Genomic DNA, 16,814 nt, shown 5'->3' with positions numbered 1-16,814 from the left:
TGTTTAAATATGTGTAGACATTTTGAGCTCTTTCAAATGTATCTTAAATGACAATCCTATTTAATAAACTACATAATATTCTGTAAAACTATTTGATACCTTAAATTGTTTAGCTTCGCTGTCATTGTAGATGACGGAGCAGAGCTGTTGTGATTGTCGTCATAGCCTGTCCGTCAACAATTACATTTTTTGTTTTGAAAATTCACAGCTTAAATGCTTTGATATTTGATACTTCATATATTCATTTTGTGATGTATATTTACTTTTCAGCTCCGCTGTTGACTTGTAGGTTGTTTTATTTGATTTTCTTCCCAGATAAACTTAATTGTTAAATATAGGCTTATATTGATTGACATGCACATAAAGCAGATCCAGCAAGTGTTAATTGTTGTAAGTATAAAATTACCTGAATTTTCATTCCATCAAAAACAATAAAACCATGATGGCCTCTGTCAGATATACCCTCTGCCTTTCCTTCCCTGACCATCCAATCCAGAACATTTTTGTTCAAGCCAGGTTCTTGGTTAATTTTATTTTTTCGTCTCTGTAGTGTTCTCTTTGATGGTAATTTAATCACTCCACTTTCTTTCAGATCTTTGTAAGCTTTCTTACTATGATGCCACAACTGCAAACTAATCCATATAATAAGTACAACACATATTCGATACAACGCTTTAGGCTATGGTGTATACCTTTTACAGTATTGACAATTAGTGGAAAAATATCACTGATATGGTACAAGAATTGCATACAGGATAACAATTACTACTAGTGTAATGACAATAACTCATAAAGTTTATTTAGAACTAATGTTACTTAAAAGGGTAACATTTCTGTTGATTTTTAAAAGCATTCATGTGTATAACTGCAAATGGTCAGTCATTTGTAAAACTGGTTAATACTAATGTTTTTATGCATCAACCAGCTCTACAAACAAGTGATACATGTATCAGGTGATAGTGTAGTGGGTCGCTACTCTGTGCTGTGATTTTCACCAATACTTGAAATTCCAAAAGTGTCATTCCAAAATCGGATCTCAGTCATACGTGGATATAGGTGTGAAATAGTTCATACAAACTTGATATTTCAATTTAACATAATTGGTCCATGATGCACATCATTTTAAGGTATATATGCAGGTTTGTGGGCACTTGGGAGAGATTTTTTTTTTTTGCTTTTTATTATCCAAACAGACTTGGCTATAGAATTGTGAATAGTGGATCATACTCAAAACACGATTTTAAAATATAGATAACAGGTGCAAACCTTCTCTCTTTTGAATGCTTAGCAAGATTTAGCAAGGCTGTACATAAATAATAAAAGAGAAACATGGTGAAAAAAAATAAAAGACGGGATCTCCATATTATGCACTATATTTAACTTTTAACAAAACGACAATACATTTAAATTAAACTGTTATAGCCATTATAATTATGAGCATTAGCAAACTTCCTACTAAGTGTATTGTTATGTAAATTAGCAATTATCTCAGCTTCTTTTTAGTGTACATCCCAGAACTTTAAAAAAATAGCTCCTAGACGCTTTGACCTTTTGTTTTGAGATTTACACAAATGATTGACAATGTGTTTATCTTTAAAACGCCGTTGGGGCATTGTTTTCGGTTGAACAGTGTTACAACAATCATACAGACAACTAGCATGGGTGTTAATATATGCATAACCTTGAAGTAGTGAAATTTGGGCTGCTGCCCTGCAAAATTGACAACTGGTGGACAGTTTTCAAGACGGCACTTTCTTCATAGTAAACAGATGTACCCATAAACCAATCAATTTTGACAGGAAACAGAAGCATGGTTTAGGAACTATTTTTTAAAATCACTTTTGACCAAAAAAGCACATTTTGTGCATATTTCAAACTACAGTGTCCATAAAAAAAATTGTAAAATTCATAGAATAATCTTTCCGAAAATATATACTTTTGTGGACAAGGGAGGTCATCTTGGTTTCCTAATTAACTAACTAAAATACTGCATCTCTGCATCTCCACCTTAAGTCCTTTACTTTTGACAAAGTCTTAAAATGAGAGCTTGTGTTTAGATGTGCATCTCGGACCTACCTCTATAGATCACATTCAAACTTCACACATACATACATCATGCCTCTCAAAATACACATGCCCATTTGTTTCACAGTCCGATTCAATATTGTGGACTGATGGCCCCTTCTCGAATCAAGCATATCTGCTTTTCCGGAACTAGATCCTCAGTCATGTTGTGGTGGATTCTGTTCAAATTGTGTACAAACATAAGACATTATGGGACCTTGATGCACCTCATTTTGTTAGCTCCACTGTCGAGAAAGTCGACACAGCGGAGCTGTTCGTATTACTGATTGACCTTCGTCGTCAACTTTACTACAATACATGAACAAAATACATTTATTCATGCTCTTCTTGAGCACGTTTTCAATGTTATTGGATTGTTATTGAACAAACATTTTGGCCCACATGTGACTTTTAGCCAATAACATTCACATGTATAACAAGAATGTTTGTATCCCGAAGAAGAACATGACAGTTGTTATTAATGTGTGATTAATAAAAAAAGGCGTCTGGAGAATAATATCCATCTAGTAACAAACAAATAATGCCAGATGCAAAGAATATTCAGGGAGATGCCAATATAAATATTTATCAAACATGTTGTCACTTTACTAATGGCATTTATTTTATTTTATTATGTATGTTTTCTTAAATCTAAGCAGTTTAAAATTCAAAATTACTTGAGTATATGTATACTTCATTAATGCGATGATGTAAATAAAACTAAGGAATTAAGTATTTTGTTGTGGACAGCTGTTTAATGTATCAGTGTTTCATCAACTCAACACATAAGTACACGTGTTGCATGTTATCGCTGTACTGATTCCAATATAGACTATTCATAAAATGATCAATGTGACTATTTGAAGCTCATTAATGTCAATCAAAATGCTTGTTCATTTGAAATGGACAAAGCGACACTCACCTTATATGGTTTATATTGAATTGAACTCAACTGAACGAAACTCAACTCAACTCAACTCAACTCAAAAAGCAAGTAATTTTATCATAGTATTGGTTTTGCTGATGAGCTTAAAAATCTGAATACAGTGGTTGATATCTGAAGGCTAGAAAATTTTGAAGTATGACTTCAGAACCATGTAGAAAGGGGTTATCGTGTTATGCCATATATGACTTTAACTTTGCAGCAATATCAAAGTTTAGTGTATCCTTGGTGGCTATTTTTGTCATTTTTGGTATCAGAGTTGATTCTCAAATGTTACATATAATCAACAAATCTAACGAAGTTTGTGTGAACGCCAAGATAAAGTATTAACACCACCAAAAGCTCCTGCTCCCATGCAATAAGTATTCTTCTTTTAAAAGAAGACAATGTAGGAACAGGTATTTTGGTTTGGTACCTTGTGTGATTTTCATTCAAAATTTAGCTTTGCCGTTGAACTTGTCAAGCAGAGCTTATATTAGTAATTGTTAAACGTCCTCTTAAACTTGTTACATTCTCTACGAACTATAATTGTTTTGATGCTTGGTATGTAGGTATCTTGAATAGACATCTTAGATTTGTTCATCTTTAATTCACTATAATTATTTTTGGTAAAAAGTTGTATTTTCTACTTGTTTTGTTTTTATATTGTACATATAGGTACCTCAGAAATGTTTATTTTGGGATATCTTCAATTTTTTAAATGTGCAGTACTAGCAGTGGAGCTATCTCAGTTTGTTGTATTTCATGATAGCTGCTGCACTTTATCTTTACCATTGACACTAAATTAAGGGAGATGTAATGGCAGTTGAATCATGAAATCTTGATGACAAATGTTGAACTACACAACATTTTGCTGTATGTGGTCCAGTCCAGCAAGTGTGTATTTTGTGATTTAGAGACAGAAACTTTGTTGCATCTATTTTGGGCAGTGTCTTTTTGTTGAAATGTTCTGGAATAAATTCTCTGAGCAGTTGGGAAAATACATTTGTTTAAAAAATCAGTTAAGTGCAGAAGTAATTCCGAAAGGTGACCATGCAATGAAATTATTAATTTTCTTCTACAAAAAGGTCTTTTCATATGGATAAATGAAGGAAACAAGCCTAGAATTTTTTGAATCTGAAATTTTGTATACAAAATGTAGAATTTGTTATAGCTGATGAAAAAAATTAGGAACAGAAATAGGGACTTACTGAAAAAATTGTTTTTGTAAGACATTTCATTGACCAGGGTCATGCGTTCAAGCACCAGTCTTCCTTGTCGAGATTTTCTGTGTCATCCATTTAAGACACTTATGACACTTTCCTGGTAATTATAAGGTAATCTCGATGATATTAGTCTTGATTTCAAGGACAAATATATCAAAAGTAAAGTCTGAAAGTGCACATGCACAGAGGTCATCCATTAATATAGGAGATATGTCAACCCACCACTAAGGAATACATTCGCGCTATATCACGTAAGAATATCTATGACTACGAGGGCGCTATCACAGAAAGGCCCTTGAAACTGAAACATACATTTTTTAACATATCCTCGGGGGCGGAGCTACGTCACCAGACGTTCCACGTTGCTAAGACGCACACCACTGTACATGCATTTCTATGCGCTGTGGAACGCCGGTCGAGCCAGTGAAAATTCGAGAAAACAACACAAACTCAACTTTGAAGTAATCCTGAACAACCGAATTTATATACGTTACACACTTAGGGCTAATCGTGTTACACTGTTCAGAGGAGTCTCAACAATCATCCCAAAGTACCGTTTTCTGCGAGTTTTGGGCCTTTGTTTTCACCGCCGCGGGTTGCCAGGCGGGGAAGCTGCCCGGATGTCCGCCCCCGAGGATTGCGGATGAAAGCATCACACCAACTATTATTTGATAAATGATATATTTATTTCTTCAAAAATAATGTATTTTTATTATATGATGTATTCATGTCCTTGGCTGTATAGTAAAACTATGCACAGATTTGTTGACCCCCAAGTATAATAGTTGTAGCTAACATAGCTATGCACATGACAACAACCGCAAGTTGAAGGCATGACTAAACAGATGTAATTGATTAGCAATTTAATGACTATTAGAAGCATATAAAAACCCACTAAGGTGTTGGACATCTCATCAATATTTTCTTCAGCACTATAACTGTTTGCCTGCTTGCCTGCCAGCTTGTCTGCTTAAGTAAGTATATAGAATATATCTCGTGGGGTTCTATACATGATTGTCGTGTGAGATATTACTCAGATATATTCGTTTTGCTGCTTTTATACACATATATAAATTCATTAAAACATCACTGTCAGTTTAATCTAATGCGATTAAGGAAATTCAATCCATGGGCTTACAATATTATATGATAGTTATGAGATGCCATGATACTGTACTAGAAGAATCCGTAAACGTTACCTATTAAGGATTCAATAACTAAGAGAAATTAAAGCTATTTCCCGACATAAAAATTGTCACTTTTGGTAATATATCTTCCTATACTAAAGAAAGTTCAGGAAATTTTGCATTTTTAACATACAGTTAATTATTCAATAATCGTTTCATTACAGATATGAAAGCCAGAGCCGTCCTCGTCGTCGTAGTTGTTATGATAGTTTTGTTGCAATGCTGCAGTCACACTGAAGGGTTTGGGGTCAGCGGCGGACCCCCTGGTCGTGTAAGTTCATATAAATCTATTCTATAGTTTGTGACTGAATATTCGAATGTTCATGCCAAATATATTGATATTACAATAACTTGCTGTATTTCATCAACAAAAACAATCATTTCTTTCATCAAGCTTATAATAGTTAATCCTGACATCAGTCAGGAAAAATGTCAAATTATTCATTTTCTATAGAAATGCATACTATTCGTCTACGTTGCACCTAAAAGTTATCAAATATTGAATATGAAAAAAGTTATATTTGTAAAATATAGGTCATATTTCCATTTACTGAGTGGTTTCTCATAGGCGACGGTGCTAGCGTTTGTTTGACTGATGCAAAACACTATTTGAACAGTTACCGTTTATACGTTGAACAGGTATTCACCAAAGAAAGAAAGATAGGTAAAAAGATGTTAGGCAAAATCAAGGATTACTGTTAATCGTGTATCCTGGTCACTTGCATGTTGTCATTTTTTTCACTAATACCATTACTCCAAATAATAAAAGTTTGAGGAAGATGATATGTAATCTATAATTCGGCTATAAAGCTATAATTTGTTATAAAGCATATCTGATAAATAACGCGAAATATGTTAAAAACCGACGATTGCGGCCACCGAACACACCCACAAAAAGATTATTGCGTACCTATTTTAGTAGAGAGTCCTCGTAATTGTGTTTCCTAGACATTCGAATTGGGAAATGCAAACCAGTTCACGCGAGGGACGTCTGCAGGTTTCTGGTTGACATGAATAATTCATAGTTGATGCTGTCGTCACGAAATAAATTATATCAACATGAATGCAAATTTATTCTAAATGACCACTTGAATGCGATGGTTGTTGACGTTAGTATGAACAAAATGAATACAGTTACTCCAACCAAAATATCAAAGAAAATTATTAAATCGCCTAGAACCAAGGAAACAACGTTCATTGATTGTGGCAGTCAAATAGAAAATATAGAAAACCGGAATCAACAGAACTACGACATGCGAAGAAATCGAATTTGTTGTGGCCGAGACGATCGATCTACATCTTGTCAGTTCTTATGCGTGCAGAAAATGTGGACTGAGAGCGTCGACTGCAAAAAAACATGGATGTGTTCTAAAAGAAATTTCAACAAACTAAGCGAGAGTTATTGAGAAGGTCGAAGGCATTTTCCTCTAAGAGAATGGCAACTGAAAGTGGGGTATTCCTGATTTCATCGAAACGAGTTCTTTTTGACAAGACGAATGTCAACACGGCACGCTGACGAACACATCACTCCCCTATGTGTAGTTTGCGATAGTGTCTCGCTGGTATTCTTTGCAAGAAATATCACGGTCGTCTAAACGTTGCAGCACTTTTATAATGCATTCGTCAAGTTTTGTTTTTTGTCATGATATCAAAAACTGCTGTGGAAAGTGTCGCGATCGCGCATAGTATAGTCAAAACAAACTTCGCGTATGTCGTGGGCGATCCTAGTAGACTCTTTTCACGATTGGTCATGATAAAATGATATACATCTGCGCGACTATTCATTTGCATATGTGAAAGTACCCGGATCTGATAAAAAATCTTACCAGTGAATTGCAGAACCGGACAGTCGGTCGTGCCTAACGGCAATCCATACTTACCCTCCCGGCGCTCGCAATGTATTCACTCCTATTACCTTTATACACAATATTTATTAATAATAACAGATTAATATTAGGGACGACCGACTGTCGACAGTCTACTATTTTAGTTGAAAAGACGTCAGAACAAACACCTTGCTATATCACACCTAACATATTGATTTAGAGTACTATTCTGTTAAGAGCATACTATTGTGCATCTCAGAGTGCGCATAAGTGTCTAGTAAATATAACCATTTCTGCAGTAATTGATACAACTTCTCGAAATTCGCGAATTCTACTGAAATGAACAAATATGCATATTTATATTGACAATAATATTGCGATTTCATGTACTACATATTGACATTGACACGCAACGAGTAAACACTTGTACCAATCGAAGTTTTTAAGATATAATTTACTGTGCTCGTAATTGAATGTAATATATACACTTTGTCGTGTTTCTATTTTAATATTGTAGGGTCTTGTGGGCGTAATCGTCGATCCTGATCAATTGGAAGATGTCTGTGCTGATTTCGCTCCCGGAAATGGAAATGGAAATGGAAATAATCTGTAAACTCATATTCTTATAATTCGAACTGTACGTTCTAGATTGACAATAGAGAAGAAAATTAATAAATTATAGCAGAAACGTTCAACACATGAATTAGTAGTTGTGCTTTATTTAATTAAAATGTATTCTATGATGTAAACTTCATAGTCAAGTTTATCCAAGCATCAACTTTTTGTAACTGTTTTTGTCATGGTTTTTGACACAATGAAATAAAAACATCTACTCTTAAAATTGCATTTTAAATGTTTTTGAGTTGATGTAAGTTAAAACTTCGGAAAAGTTAAGTACTCGGTCAATATTATTCACTGAGTAGAAACGAAATACTTGGAAGCAATGTTTGTATATAATAAGAGTCAACGTTACAACAAATAAGCAATTGCCATAGCATCAAACTCGACCCCCCGCGTCGTGTTCAGTGTGGGCCCCATGAGACGTATACAACGCGTGATTTGTTATGTCTGTACGTCATATACCTCGTATTACCCGGCCACGTAATGCTGTGAAGAACGGATGAGGAAGATACAACCATTTTGTATATCTCGCCAGCCTCTGTGTAACAATGTTTGATCAAATATACTTGATATATATTTAACTTAGCGCGCACTCCAACCTGATTTCTTTCAGTTATCGGCACACTACGTTGCGTTGCCGCTGATGAAATTCGTAGCCAGTTTGATTTGACGATAGAAAATTATAATATTTCCGTTATTTGTTAGAGATCTCCGTTATTAAGCATTAATCATATTAGCTACAAGTAGCTGACGGATACATATATATTCGGAGTGAATTCTAACCACATTGGACTGGTTACGTGTCCTGGTTTGAGATAGTTGCGATAGTTCATTATAAGCGTATTGATATCGACTTTACGTTTTGCGACAAGGTATACGGTCCAGATAGCATTAAGTTGCTTCCAAAATTCCAAACTAAAGGAACAAACTGTTTGATAGCGCATTACTGTTTCCTCGAATAGATAGTTTATTATGACGATGAGACACATACTAATATGTCACCATGACTTCGCACAAAAAAAACACTTTGTTTCAAGACACCTCCTACCACAAAGTCAGTTTCATTAGATGGTATATAACAGATGTATTGTTTTACTCACTACAAAATAGTCGACAAACCACACAATTAACTCCGATTCTTTCAGTTATATACTAGCTCGAGAAGTTGGGTCACTGCAACCAGCGTATTCTTTCATACTCAAACGTATTAAATACTGAATGGCGGCACGCAACGTTGCCGATCATATTGAGCTCTCGAGCTGTAATTCAATTGCATGTGTTTGATTTTGTCGGAGCAGAATCTTATACATTTATGACCGTATGTTGATAAATCCAATTCGGCGACAAATATCACGACTGCTAGTGTTGTTTTAGTGAACTTGTTTATAAACTAATGATTCTACAACATTTTTTTTTCTCAAATCTAAGATGTCCACATTTTCAATCGTAACGAGAAATTGATACATTGAGTACATAATCGTATCTATGACAACGAAAATGTCACATATTCGGTAGCCATGTTGTCAATGATGCGACAGACAGTTTTTGATTTCTCAGAAACCCTAAAGTCTACAGAACTAAATATGTGTGTTTAATACCAAAATGATCGACACACCATGTGACCAAGCAATTTTGAAAGCTTGGTGCGCCAGTTCCCATATATCCTAAACCGCACGCTAAATTTTAAAATATCTTTGGTTTCTTCAAAGAAGAAAAAAACAAGCAGGCAGGCAGGACAATAAAATAACACATAAAATAATTCATATTTTTCAAACGTTTCTATCATTTCATAGTTATTACTGCTGATTACATTTTGGTAAGCATTTATTTTATAATTTCAATAAATATTCTGCTCCATCCACTATTTTCCATTTCCATTTCCATTTCCATTACCATTATTATTCCCATTTCCGGGTCCGAAAATGTCGCACATGTCATCAAATTCATTAGGGTTGACGACTACGCCCACAAGACCCTACAAAATGAAAAAGGAAAGCACCGATTATTATACTCATTATTATAACAGCAATTATTTAAATTGCGGTATAAAGTTGTTAAACATCACACTAGATATTCTATGATAAATGGTATATTTATTTATTCAAATATCTTCGGGCGTATAGTACTAGGGCAGGACAAATAAATAAATTAGTCTACTTCAGTTCAATCAGTGATTTTATGCCTTTGAGAAAATACAACACAAATGTAACCAATTGTGATAATTATCACGTAAATTATCAACCAGAAATTAACACTTTCATTTAAATTTGGCTTAAAGTCGAGATACTTTTTAATATTTGAGAAATTCCAAAATATTTGAAGAACATGATTGTGTATACATATCGTGAATTCTTAGAAGGAAAAGACAAAAATTCACATGGTCTACTTCCAGGTTTAAACAAACACGCCTCATGAATGGTAACATGTAGTTGTTCTTTGATCTGGAGATCCTAGCATTTGTTATTCCTTTCTACCGGTAACATTGGAGTGCAAAACGATTATGTTCATTTCTTTGTATTAGGCGAGTACATTGACAAATTAACCATAAAATTAAAAAAAAATTAAAAAAAAAAATTTTACAACAAAATTTCTCTGAGTTCTTTTGATATTTCTCTCTGTATAAAAGCACCCAATGTTCACTTCCGTGTAATGTACTCTATTCAAATACATTTAAAACACCGTTTGATGTCCGTGGTAGCGACGTGATATCACAATACAAAGATGAGGCTGACAATGTAGGCTCTGTTGAACTTTGAACTTTAAACAGTTGTTATTTACAGCAGGTGCGGGCGAGGTTTAGATATACCAAGAAATAGGCAATAATGATCATGTTATTGCATTGTTAAATCAATGGTTCGATATGGACTTTCAAAAATGGCATATTAATCCTCCAAAAATGTCTACCTACTGTAAGTTCAAAACATTTGGTCATGAAAGGTATAGTTGAAAATGTTCCCTGTCGAACACGCATATTAAGACTTTGAATTCAATTTTACATATCGAAGCTGACAGACATCTTCACAACATAGCTCCGAGAGAATATGCATTTATTGTGACGAAAATCATATCGGGATGAATCCATTTATGTATGGTTTGCCTTTTTATATCAGATACACATCACGTTTCCTACATTTGACAAATTTATACCATTAATGAATACAGACAAATGTTTTTTTTTTAAGTTCATGATTAAGCTTGATGCTGTAACTTGAACATGCAATAGTATTTGTCATGTATATTGTGCTATAGTACTGGTCGTGTATCAAGGTATGTCTATTGTATTATATTATTTGTACTCCAGATTAATTGTACTTGAATAATTCCTATACCTCGAATAATATGAACTCTGTTCATCGAGAGAACATGTGAAGAATAGTGCTTATTGCACCAAAATGAATCAAAATGAATTAAATCTTACAGCAGCATAGGCATAGACGGCCACCATTTAAATTATGATCAGTTTACCCGTGTTGGCGTCAACGACAGCCAACACGGATGTTGGTTATGATATAAAAAACAGAACAAGAGCGTCTTTCATCAAGCCCGAAAATATTTAGAATACAATAATAACCAAACATAAAATTGTTAAAATCCTTTGTATTACCAGCCTTATTTTATGAACGAGAAACATGGAAAAAATGAAAGTGAAAACAAAAGAATGGATACAAATCAAATATTTGGAGTGGATTATGTATCCAATTGTGACGTACGCAAGGAAGCAAACATGAAACTGACCAGCAATGCAGTAAAATGCAAGAGATTGGAAATGGATGTGCTAAGAATGGAAGATATCTTCCATTGCATAACATCCCTCGTATGGATACCAGAAGGGAACAGTAATCAAGACGCAGAAGGACAAATGTGAACTATATGAAAGTTTAAGTGTTGAGATATTATAAACAATTGCCAGTGCGTTTTAAAAAGTCTGTCATTTTGTGATATATCGTTAATGTGTGTTAAAATTCTGTTTTTCTGTGTCTGTTTAAGTAGTAAAAAAATAATGAGATTTTTTTACATTCTTAACTAGTTGTTAGCCGTCTCCTTTGTTCTGTGTTAGTTAATATAGATATAACAAATAATCTTGATATTATTTGCAGACATTTTGAGAAAAAAAGCAAGTAGTATTTTCAAATAACTATAAAATGTTGCTATTTACTTTATATGTTAAAATACATACTGGTTCAACAACTTATTTTCATCAGTAGACTGCGTTTTTGGACTCGTAAATTTCCCTATACGACTTTACTTCACAAGTGATAAGACATTTCTATTTTCAAACATGGTGTACATGTATTTACAATTTAAACATATCTTATTACTATATTAACTCTAATGTTATATTTCATATAGATACTAGATAGCTGACAGATCATACGTATGCAGATGACACAAACCCTTTCCTTTGCCAGAAGACAGATTACAACAACCATTTAACGACCTGACTTATTAACGCAGTCAATGACGATTACTAGTAAGTAACAACACTTAACAAAATCACCTACAACCTAACCTTCATGACCTGATTAGCTCTGTCCACTTTCATATGCTTAGGCCAATAGCAGGTAAAAGTTGTGCATAATTTGTCTGATCAGCAATTTCTTTCTTTGATAGAGAAAAAAAAAACATTTGCTCTGTTGATTCTCTAGGGAACAGCAAGTAATTATTGGGTTATTGGGCTTATTATATTAGTAGTTTACTGTAATCTGGACAAGCATTATTTTTTGTACTTCTGTACTTGATCAATAAACATGGTTAACATCAATTCATGAGTCTACGAGCCCAACTTGATTTATGTATGATATGTATGTACTTACTCGTCTAGGAGGGCCACCTGTGATCCCAAACCCTTCGGTCTTGCTACAACATTGTAAAACAACCAGCATTACGGCTACGATGAAAATAACGCTTTTGGTTTTCATGTCTGTTGGTAAATAAGTAACAAAATTGGTATCAAATGCTAAATTACAACGGTTTGAAAAGAAAAGGAACTCGCTGTTATTGGATCGCAGTATGGATTAATAATAGGTACTTACTTGGGTAATTAGTCAGTCAGGCGCGTAGTTACACTGAGTTCGAAGTAGTTGTGACTCACGCGCAAATGTATTTTTATACTCTTTCACCATTACGTCATTATGCAATTAATTAAATTCACTTAGTCGTATGTGTCAAGGTATGGTTGCTATGCGGCTAGCTATGCTTCACCTGTCGCTGGGGAGACAAGAGTTGAACTTTGTTGCCACTATATTTTTGTAATACATCAACGGGTTTGTAACTTTATTGCTTAAATCATTATTCGATTTTATTCGATGATTTGATGTTTTGTTTTTATCGTATGAAGACTGTGATAGTACTTTGTCTGTTAGTCAGTTTGTTTGTTTGGTAGGCTGTCTTCCAATTCGAAATACCACCTTTGTTCATTTTTACCAGAAACAGGTGCTAGATCTTTCATTCCTCATAGACACTTGTTCTTTTTGTGGGACCTATATAAAGATTTTTTTTTAAGTAAGGAAAATCGAAATATGACCAATAATAGACCAATTTCCTGTTACTTGTAAAGCTTGAAACTAAACGTCAAATCAGGACAAACACAAGCATAATGTCGTAAACATTCGACAAACGCAAACGTTTTTTATTCTTACGAATGTGCTATACACATTTGATGATGGTCAAGGGTACCTCAAAGCAATATCATCGTCTCAAAATTTTCGAGAAGAAAGAAATTTGAATCGGATATATGTTTTAACAAATACAATCTCTGTTATACTGTTAATTATAGAGTGAATGGGTACTTAAAAATAGTATTTTCCAGAAGCAGTATTTCCACATTATTGAATATTTACCATTTTTGTAGTACTTTACAATTTTTACCGTACAGGTATGGCGGAATGATACATTTCAGTGTGTTTGTGCTCTGTACGCGGATGCGTCGCTATGTAATCCGGTTGATATTGTGTCCAATCATTGTGTTGAACGGACACTGGGGAACTGCAATTCGGTTACTCTGTCCCAGAGCTGACTGATACAACAACGATACTAACATAATTCTAGTACATGGAAAACACTTTAGATTTAGTCACTGAATTACATGTTAGCAAAACGTTTCTGAAAAAATGACTGCAGATATCGCACCCAATGCTCATGTGGCGAATCAGAAATAATAACTTGTTATTGACAAAATGAAAGGTACTTCAAATAATTAATTGGTTGGTGTGTGGTCATAAATTATTCGTCTAACAGTTGAGAAAGAACAAAACGTATTCGATGTGCCGATGGTACGTATGTTGTATTTAAATAAATTGCAATGAAAATAACATGACGCGTGCAAGGTTAACATTTTCGGTAGACATAAATATTGTTCTAATTAATGTATATTTTATTACAACAAAGAAACTGCGTAATTTCACACCATACGATATCCATAACTCAAATTTGCTGATCAAACCTCAATATAAACACAAAATACCAAAGTTCAGTTGTTACCCCCAAGTTAACTGTAGAACAATCTGAGCTAGCATAGCTATGCACATAACAACACTCGTTTGTTATCAGGCATGGCTTATCAGACATAATTGATCATAATAGATCAGAAATAATATATAAAGTGTTGAATATCCCAACACTCTACTCCATATCACTACATTCGTCATACTGCCTGAATCTGACTAACCAACCAAGTAAGTACACGTATCATATAAGCTCTTTTACTGAATCAGTAATCCTACAACTACAACAACAGCAGCAAGTTGTCTTACGTCTTTTTTGCGATAGTGCTTGTTCGCCTAAACAACACGTTGATACTGCATCCGATATTTTGTAGTCATGTCATTTATAAATTATTTGCAGATATGAAAGCCAGAACCGTGCTCGTCATTGTAGCTATTATGTTGGTTACTTTGCAATGCTGCAGTGTGACCGAAGGGTTTGGAGTCTCTGGCGGCCCCCCTGGTCGTGTAAGTACATACATATATATATATATATTGTATTTGCATCCTGAACCCTTTGAGTGCCAGATATTTTCCCATGAAAAATTCAGTGCAAATATGTCCACATTTTGTAGGAGTTTCTGTAAATGTCATCACCATTGTGGGCTATACAGTCAGGTTCAGATATTGCTCTTTGTGTTTGATCAAAAGGTTTGTCAGGTGTTATCACCATTTCGTGTTAGGGTAAACAGACTATACAGAGTCACCGTGAACGACAATTAAAAATGAAAGGTGATATACATCGCTCGTTCTGTAAACAAACAATGTAATTTACACGCGTTGTATGCGTGGTATGGGACCCACATCGATCGCGGTTTTTTGGCCGAATTAAATGTTTCCACTCTTAAGCATTTTACTGCACATATATACAATTCATCACATTTTACATAGTGAAAAGCTGTAATCATCGAAGATTGTTATTATATGTATTCTTTTTTTATTATTTAAACAATGTTATGGTTTATCCTTATTTCAACTTTTTCATTCCATGTGAAAAGGGAAAATTTTCGAGATCTTAAAAAATTATGTCGAAATAGAAACAATGAAAAATGCAAATTTCCATGATTTTTTGAATCTGATATTGTTTCGTAAGAAAAAACATAACAATTAGCATGTCCGTTACATCTAATTTCTCTACCATTGTTGTAATTAAATAGTAAAGCTTCGTGGCGCATTATCATAGACAGACATATATATATATTATTATTTGATAAAAAAAATGTTACAACTTGAAATTGGATTTCATAATTACATGTGTGAGATTAGTGACATTTACTATTTTGTCATTCTTACTATCGTCTTTGTTTTCGTAGGATATTTTCGGTGTCATCGTCGATCCAGATGAGTTGTTTGTGTACTGCACTTTACGCGGTAACGGCGGGGCAACAGCGGATAGTTACGAACGCTGAATTGTTTATTCTATTCGTTATTTCTACTGAATTGCTTTTAAAGTATACACACCCTGGACTAGTAATGGAGGAGAAACACAATAAACAGTAGCAGAAACGCTAACAAATATAATTTAGTTTCTTTGCTTTATTTAATCAATCTTATATGTAATCGTTTTGTTTTCAGCCGTACACTGTCGAGTCTCATTGTCGTTGGTACTCATGTTTCATATGTTTACAGTATGCGTAGTTGCGTGTACAAAACGTTATGAACACGCATGTGTAAAAGTCGGAAACCCCGCTTGCCAATCTGTGAATGAGAGGAACACAGGTTGAATTTGCATTTGGTAGGTGCCAAAAACAAATAAAATTCTGCGTGTGAAATCGCTCTTGTATTGTAAAAGTAATACGACTCCACACACACTCACACTACACATCGTTGATTTCTTCTGAATAGATAGTGATAGATATACTAACATACAATGCTTCTTACATGTATTACAGTGATATTAACTTCCAAACAAACAAATTGCGCGTATCATATGCCCGCCCACTTCCAAACACCGCTCTAGGCCCCAAATTGGCGGACCCATAAAACAATGAATGACACCAACAAGAGATACATACACAACAACCATAAGTAGCTTGTTTGAGTTGATTACACTCCACTTGAGTGCAAAAAAAAAACGGCAGAGAATGCTCGCATTATAGGGTAGGGATGTTCTCAATATATGTCTGCAATAGGGGGCGTTTTTTCTTCAATATGTCTGCGTCCGCAGTAGGGGGTCACGTGAATGTTTGTCAATGTGCTGCCAGCCCTAGGGGTCTATTATGTTTTAGCAAGAACGCACATGGTGTAAGGTTTTAATATATGGTGACCCCTGGGTATTTAAGTTGAATGCCGTGCGTTTCGGTCACGGAGGTTTCGCCCGCGGACGTTTCGGCCAGGAGTTTCGACCAGGGCGGACGTTTCAGCTCGTGATTATCTTCTGTAAAATAAACGATCTTCAGTATTTGAAATTAGCGTTACAAGTAATGTTGGCGACATTAGTGAAGCCATACAGAAGCTCAATCTGATCAAGCAAACAGTGGTGGTAA

At 34.5% G+C, this 16,814-nt stretch overlaps 3 long non-coding RNA genes across 3 annotated transcripts; 2 read left to right on the top strand and 1 right to left on the bottom strand.

Moving 5' to 3' along the window:
- Positions 1-5,129: 5,129 nt before the first annotated feature.
- Positions 5,130-7,924, top strand: LOC102804632 (uncharacterized). Its single transcript, XR_438373.2, has 3 exons — positions 5,130-5,186; positions 5,564-5,670; positions 7,743-7,924. It is a non-coding gene; the product is annotated as an uncharacterized LOC102804632 (long non-coding RNA).
- A 1,728-nt stretch (positions 7,925-9,652) lies between these two features.
- LOC102804706 (uncharacterized) lies at positions 9,653-12,932 on the bottom strand. The gene is made up of 3 exons (XR_438374.2): positions 12,880-12,932; positions 12,661-12,767; positions 9,653-9,821 (listed from the first exon to the last, which is right to left on the bottom strand). It is a non-coding gene; the product is annotated as an uncharacterized LOC102804706 (long non-coding RNA).
- Positions 12,933-14,455: 1,523 nt separating this feature from the next.
- LOC146734510 (uncharacterized) lies at positions 14,456-15,849 on the top strand. Its single transcript, XR_014931526.1, has 3 exons — positions 14,456-14,520; positions 14,690-14,796; positions 15,642-15,849. It is a non-coding gene; the product is annotated as an uncharacterized LOC146734510 (long non-coding RNA).
- Positions 15,850-16,814: the final 965 nt, after the last annotated feature.

The sequence above is a fragment of the Saccoglossus kowalevskii genome, chromosome 14 (genome assembly GCF_978046115.1).
Source record: "Saccoglossus kowalevskii chromosome 14, keSacKowa6.1, whole genome shotgun sequence".
Lineage (NCBI taxonomy): Eukaryota > Metazoa > Hemichordata > Enteropneusta > Harrimaniidae > Saccoglossus > Saccoglossus kowalevskii.
Note: the sequence above shows the minus strand (reverse complement) of the source record. Positions and strands in the feature narration are given on the sequence as shown.